This window comes from Elephantulus edwardii, unplaced genomic scaffold (assembly GCF_000299155.1).
Source record: "Elephantulus edwardii isolate Elephantulus edwardi_28Jun2011 unplaced genomic scaffold, EleEdw1.0 scaffold00046, whole genome shotgun sequence".
Lineage (NCBI taxonomy): Eukaryota > Metazoa > Chordata > Mammalia > Macroscelidea > Macroscelididae > Elephantulus > Elephantulus edwardii.
The window spans coordinates 6,682,538-6,690,639 of record NW_006399796.1 but is presented as its reverse complement, the minus strand read 5'-3'; positions in this window follow the sequence as shown (position 1 = coordinate 6,690,639).

Sequence of the window (8,102 nt, the reverse complement as noted above, 5' to 3'; positions counted from 1 at the left end):
CTCCTGGTTTAACCCTTTCCTGGATGAATCTGTTTGTTTTCCTAGCAGTCCATGGTATATTCAATACTCTTCTCCAACACCACACCTCAAAGGCATCAATTCTCCTTCTATCATCCTTAGTCATTGTCTAGCTCTCTGACGCATAGTAAGTGATTGTAAAGACCATGACTTGTTTCAGACACATCTTCGTCTCCAGACTGACATCACTGCTCTTCAGTACTTTGGAGAGGTCTCTAACAGCAGATTTTCCCAATGCAGTATGTTTTTTCATTTCTTGGCTACTGGTGCCAATAATAATAAACTGTTGCAATAATGATTACTCATGGTGGACAGTGTTTGGTGGAGCTCTCCAATTAAAATAAGCTTGGAAGCCGGAGTGGCATCCACTTGCAAAATAGCTTGCCTCTGGAAACCCTATGAACTTGAAGAAATGATGAAAGTTATTCCAGTGTTCAGGTCTTTCATTCATTGGGTCATTATGAGTCATCTATGACTCAATGACGCTTAACAACAGCAACACAACTGGTGCCAAGAGTGTTGATTGTGAAGCCTAGCAAATTAACGCTGTTTACAATCTCAATCTCTTTACCACCCATCACAATGCTGTCAATTGGTCCACTGGCAAGAATCTTTGCTTTCTTGATATCAAGCTTCAATCCATACTGAAAGCTGCAGTCCTTGATTTTCTGCAGCAATCACTTCAGGTCCTCCTCAGTTTCAGTAAGCAGAGTTGTGTCGCCTGTATAACGCAGATTGTTGATGGGTCTACCTCCAATCCTGATGCCACATTTCTCCTCAATGAGCCCGCCTTCCCAGATAATCTGTTCTGCATATAGTCTGAAAATATATGGAGATAGGACACATTCCTGGCATATATCCTTCCCAATTTTGAACAATACAGTGTTTCCTTGCTCTGTTCTGACGACTGTCTCCTGGTCCAAGTATGGGTTTCACATAAGCACAATCAAGTGTTCTTGGATTCCCATTCTTATCAGAATTAGTCACAATTTGATGTGATCTACACAGTCAAAAACCTTTCCATGAGACACTTAATGACATCTCTCTGGTATTCCATGCTTTCAGTCAAGATCCATCTAACATTAGCTACAATATCCCTAGTACCATGATCCCTTCTAAATCCATCCTTGGACTTCTGGCAGATCTCTGTGGATGTGCTGTTCCAGTCGTTTTTGGATTATCTTCAGCAGAATCTTGTTTGCATGTGATAGTAATGATATTGTTTGATAATTTTCACACTCTGCTAGATCACCTTTCTTTGTAATGGGAATATATATAGAAATATAGATTTCTTCCAGTCAATTGGCAAGGTGGTTGTCCTCCAGATTTCTTGGCACAACTTGTTGAGTACATATAGGGTAGCATCTGTTTGTTGAAACATATCAATAGGTATATCATCAATTCCTGGGGCCTTTTTTTGCCAGTTCTTTCTCAGTAGCTTGAACTCCCTCCTTCATCACCACAGGCTTTTGCTCATACATTGCTTCATGAAATTGTTCTGTGTCTGCCAATTTCTTTTGATACATTGACTCTGTATTTTCTTTCCATCTTCTTTTAATACTTCCTTTATCATTTAATATTCTGTCCAAAACATCCATAAGTATTGTAACTCGAGGCTTGAATAGTACTTCATGTAATCTTTCAGTGTTGGCTAATTTCTTTTTTTAATTTTTTTAACAGTAACGTATGTATATTTCTTCTATCTTCTTTTGATGCTTCCTGGATCACTCAAGATTTTGTCCAGAACATCTATAAGTACTGTAACTCAAGGCTTGAATTTGCTTTTCACCTCCTTTAGCTTGAGAAATTTCAAGCAAGTTCTTCCCTTTTTATTCTCCAATTCTAAGTCTCTGCACATTCTGTTATAATACTTTGTTTTGTCTTCTTGAGTAGCCCTTTAGAATTTTGTTCAGCTTTTTTATTTCAAAGGGAAATGATGTTGTCATCTTACTTACTTGAGGCATATTGCTGGGAGAGGCTATTTCTTGGAAAAGGATATCATGCTTGAAAAGGTGGAGGATCAGCCAAAAAAGAGAAAGACCCTTAACAAGATGGATTGACACAGTGACTATAGCAATAGGCCCAAGTGTGTCAGAGATGATGAGTTATTATTGTTGTTGTGTGCCATCAAGTTGGAACCGACTCATACCTGACCGTCTGTCGGGTTTTCAGAGGCAGTATTTCACATGGGAGGAGACTGCCTATCCTTCTTCCTAAGAGCAGCTGGTGGATTTGAACTCTGTGTTTTCAGAATTACTGTGCAGCTTCTTACCATTAGGCCACCAGAGTTCCCTCAATGAGACTTAAAGAGAGCAAAAACTTGTTCCCTCAAGGAAGTTTTAAATACTCAATTCAACAGTACCTAAAAAGCAATAACAACAAGCTTTCTGTTTCTCCTATAATTTGATCTGCCCATTCAAATTATATGCATTTGTTTCTTCTTTTTATTCTATCTTCTTTTAATGATGCTGAAGAAACTGAGTAGTTTAATTTTAAACACTGTAAAATGTTAGTTAAGAATGCCCTTCATTGATTGATGGCACTGTTGATCCACTACCAATAGGCTTTCTAATTGAATTTTTATCTTTATCACAGAGGCAAAGGTACTCTTTTTTAAAAAAAATATATTTATTATTGTGTGTGTGTACTATCAAATCGGATCTGACTGGTACAGGAGGAGATTGCCCCTCCTTCTCCAGCAGGACATCTGGTGCATTCAAACGTCATACCTCTGGCATTGCAGTGCAACTTCTTGTCGCTAGGCCACCAGAGCTCCCTTAAGGCAAAGGTATTCTAAACCACTGACAAACTTCTATAGCTAATACACTTTAATGGCCAAAGGTATGAATTTGCTGTTCAAGAGTGCTTCCTGGGTCATCATGGGCAGAGAAAGTACAACTTAGCTCTGAAATAGCCAAACTTATCACTTTGGCCTCAGAATCTAGTTATCCAAGATAGTAAATTTATATTCCTACTATCTAGTTAACTGTGTTTTCTTGAATGACAGGGTTCTTTGGGGTCAAACAACATACACATTGACTCACTATACTAAGCTACAATGGAATATATTTAAAGAATCAAAAGGAAAACTGAAGAAGAATCAGAACTTAGAAAGAGGTTTCCTAAAATCGCTCAGGGAACCTATCACCAAGATCTAATAAACACTTTCTTTGATAGTACGGAAAAGCAGCCTCCAATATTTTTTTATACTCTTTACTTTCTCCTCAATTCTAGGGAAATTCAAATTCAAGGGAGGCTGATTTGCCAAGTTGGGATAAAATTACTTCTGGTTAAACTCGGGAGGGAAACTCACCCATAGGAAAATACAGCTGTTCTTACCAGAAAAAAAGGGGGGAATGAATGCTGGGCAGTCAAATCAGCAGATACTCACTATTCTACCAAAATATAGTGATTAAATATTGAAAGAAAGAAACTAATCAAGATAATAAATATTAAAATATATTTAAGCAACACGGCAATGATGAGAACCATAAAAATGTTCTTAAGATCTGTTTTGAGTAGTAGTTTTAAATGGGGCGTTTTGTACTATTTTTTCCTTTGAAATGCTTCCAGCATTGCCTAAGCCCTGAGTGGTATGTGAACAGCTCATCCATTAAGCATCTCATTCCAGGCAACATTACTTATCCTCCTACCCATTCCCCTCCAAGCCACTCTGACTCTCTTCTGTTTAACAGAACTTCCATCTTAAAGCTGTTTCTTTGTTTAGATTTAGAGAACAGTCAATGTGGTATGCTTTACTGACCTTTAACATGCAAGATAGTATGATATGAACTGGTCCTTAGAAGGAAAAGTACAAAAAAGATGGGGGCAAGATCTCTGGAGATCTCAACATTCACAGAACAGAGAATTGGGAGATGTCTTGATAGCAGCATCGTGACTATAGATTAATAGACCCAGGAAATGTCAATAGGATATCCCGATTTGGACTTCCCAAGGCCATTCTGACCAATCTAGCTAACAAAAGAAAGTCCCCATGCTGCTACCCCTCCAATCTATCTAGCAGTGAGGACATATTCCCTTGCTCCCAGCTGCTTGATGCAGCCTCAGTCTGAGCCCATTCTAAACCTCTCTCAAGTCCCCTCAAACTTGAGCTCTGCTTAAGCTCATTCCAATTCACCCAGCTATAGAAGAGTATCCTCACAATCTCAGTTGTCTCACTGAAATTCTGTTTTACCTGAGCCTAATCAGAGACACTCAGCAGTGAGAGAGCATTAGAGCTTTTCTAATTCCCTGGCTGCTCAACTTGATGCCCATCCAAATCCACCCTGACATGATCCCAAGCTCATCCTAACGTACTCAACCTAATAACAGGGGAGCACTTCCAGGCTTTGGACACTCACTCTGACCCCCATCTGAATTCATACCAATCTTCTCAGAGGCAGGGTAGCATATTTGGGTCCATGGCTTTATAAGTCAACCTCCACCTGAATTTATCTTGATTCCTCTAGTAGTAGTTGTTGTTGTTGTTGTTGTTGTTGTTAGGTGCCATTGAGTCGAGCCATGACCCCATGAACAAAAGATCTGAACCTTGTTCTATCGTGTGCCATCCTCACACTTCCTGACATACAAGAGTCCATTGCAGCAGTCACCATATCAATCCATCTGGTTGAAGGTCTTCCTCTCCTGAGCCAACCCTCTATCCTTCCCATCATCATGTGCTTCTCCATGGAGTACCACCTCCAAATAACATGTTCAGAGTATGTGAGACAATACCTCATCATTTTTGCCTCCAAAGAGCACTCTGGCTGCATCCTCTCCAAGACATATCTGTTTGTTCTTTTGACCATTCATGGGGTGATCAGTGCTTTTCTCCAACACCATATCTCAAAAGGGTCAATTCTTTTTCTGTGATTCTTATTCATCGTCCAGCTCTTGGATTCATAGCTAGTAATCAGAAAGACAATGGCTTGAATCAGAAGCACCTTAGTCTTCAAACTGACATCACTACTCCTCAATAATTTGGAAAGGTCCTTAACTGCAGATTTTCCTAGTACAATGTGTCTCCTTATTTCCTCACTGCTGGAACCTAGGGCATTAATTGTGGATTCAAGAAGGATGAGACTGTTGACAGTTTCAGTCTCCACTCTATCCAACATGATGCTACCTATCAATCCAGAAGTAAGAATCTTTGTTTTCCTGACATTGAGATGCAATCCATACTGAAGGCTGTATTCCTTGATCTTCTGCAACAAGTGCTTCAAGCCCTCTTCACTTTCAGAAAACACTATTGTGTCATCTGCATAACACAGATTATGAAAGAGTCTCCCTCCAATTCTGATGCCACACTCCTCCTCATAGAGTCCAACGTCTTGAATAATTTGCTCAGCATACAGATTGAATAAGTATGGATGAGAATACAACTCTGGTGAACTACCTTCCCAAATTAAAACCATGCAGTGTTCCCCTGCTCTATTTGCACAACAGCCTCTTGCTCCAAGTATAGGTTCCAGATGAGCACAATCAACCGCTCTGGCATTCCCAATTTTCTCAATGTAAGACACAAATTGTCATGATCCACACAGTTAAATGCCTTTGCATTGTCAATAAAGCACAAGTAGACACCCTCCTGGTATTCCTTACTTACAGTGAGGATCCATCTGGCATCAGCAACAATATCACTAGTTCCATGGTTTCTTCTGAACCCTGAACCTGTAGCAGTTTCTTATCTATGTACTGTTCCAGCCTTTAAAAAAATGATCTTCAGCAGTATATTTGCTTGCATGTGATATCAGTGGTATTGTTTGATAATATCCACTTTCAGTTGGATCACCTTTCTTGTGAATGGGAAGAAATATGAACCTCTTTCAATCCATTGGTCTGACAGTCGTCCTCTAAACTTCCTAGCATAGACTGGTGAGTGCATCCAAGACTGTATCTGTTAAATGAAACAAATCAATTGGTATCCCATCTATTCCTGAGCCCTTATTTTTTGCCAATTCTTTCAATGAAGTTCTACTTCCTCTTTCATTACCATTGGCTCCTGCTTATATGGTACTTCCTGAATTTTTTCAGAGTCAATCAATTCTTTCTGGTACAGTGACTTTGTATATACCCTCCATCTTCTGTTGATGCTTTCTGGGTCTTTAAATATAATGTCCATACCATCAATCTTTCAATATTGTGACACAAGGCTTAAATTTATTTTTCAGTTCTTTTAGCTTTAGAAATGCAAAGTTAGTTCTTCCCTTTTTATACTCCAATTCCAGCTCTCCACACATTCCATTATAATACTTTTCTTTGTCCTCTCAAGCTGCCCTTTGAAATAGACTGTTCAGCTCTTTCACGTCAACATATTTTCCTTTAGATTTGGCATCTTGATGTTCCAATGCATCTTTAGAGTCTCTTCTGACATCTATTTCTATTTTTTGTTTCTGCTTTGTTTTTGTAATGACCTTTTGCTTTCTTCGTGGATGATATCCTTTATGTCATCCCACAACTCATCTGGTGTTTGATCATTGGTGTTTGATGCCTCAAATCTCTTTGTACGATGATTATGAAACTCAGATGGAATTGATTCCTGTGGACTTAGTTTAATTTTCTTCTGCCTCAATTTGAACTTGCATATAAGTAATGGAGGATCTGACCCACAGTCTATTCCTGTCAATTTCAAGTTCTATCCTAAAATACAATGTTGTAAGTGATAGCATAATATCCATATGTACAAAAGGAAGACCTGTTAACACAACTATAATTCAAAGATATGTTCGTACATCTAGAGTCAAAAAGGAAGAAATTGAGTATTTTTATCAAATTTTACAGCATGAAATTGACAGAATATACAATCAGAATGTGTTAATAATTGGTGACTGGAATGCAAAAGCAGGAAACAGTAAAGAAGGAATAGTCATTAAGAGAAATATGGGCTTGGTGATAGAAATGAAACTGGAAATAGAATGATGGAATTGTGTGTTTACAATGATTAATTATTGTTTTTGTTGTTGTTGTGTGTCATTGAGTGGCTTGCGACTCATAACGACCCTATGTACAATAGCCCTGAAACCTGCTCTACCCTGTGCCAGCTTTACTGTCTCTGACACATCTACCCTCATTACCCCAGTCACTGACTCAATCCATCTCATCAATGGTCTTCCTCTCTTTCTTTGTCCCTCTACTCTTCCAAGCCTGAAGTTCCTTTCCAAGAACTGGTTCCTTCTTGCAATATACTCATGGTTTATTCATTGCAAACACCTTTTCTAAAAGACACATAGGATGAGTTTACACATGGATCTCACCTGATGGACTGCATAGGAATCAGAAAACTCTTTTTTAAAAGTTAGTGGAAAAAATCGTTGGAGAAGCTCAATATCAGCAGTCAAAACTTAGCAGTGAAAGAGTGTTTTCACTTAAGTAGAATCTGCCCTGGTTCACTTAATAGCAGAAAAGCATTCCTATACTGCCAGTGACTTGACCTCACCCCTAAGCCTACTTGGCCACCACCCAAGTCTACCTTGGTCCCCACCCACTAAGCAGCAAAAATGTACTTCTACACTATTGGTCATCCAATTTTGACATCCTCCTGAGGTACCCTTACATCCCCAATCAGAGAGGAAACATTGCTAATCTCCTAATCCCTTGACCTCCACCCAAGCCCATTCTGATTTCCTAAGTGGTGGAGCAGTGTTCCCATAATCTGTTATATTTGTCCTGATCTCTGACCTCTTGCTAAGTAGTGAGGGAGTATTCCTTCACTCATAACTGCCTCTCATAATTTGTACCTGTAGCCTAGTAGTAAGGAGTTGTACTGCAATCCCAAAGGCACATGGTTCAAATCTATCACCTTCTTTGTGGGAGGACAATCTCCTCTCGTGTGATTTATTGACTCTGAAAAGCTGATGGAGGGTTAGCTATGAGTCAGTTCTGACTTACTGGCACAGAACAACAACAACAACTCTGCTGTGGTTTCAAGAGTTTATTGTTCAAAATTACTTTCCTGCTTCCGCCGCGGCAGCCATTGACGTGCAGCAGCCATGGCAGTGCGCTACCCTATGGCCGTGGGCCTCAACAAGGGCCACAAAGTCACCAAGAACGTGAGCCAGCCGAGGCACAGCCGCCGCCGCGGGCGC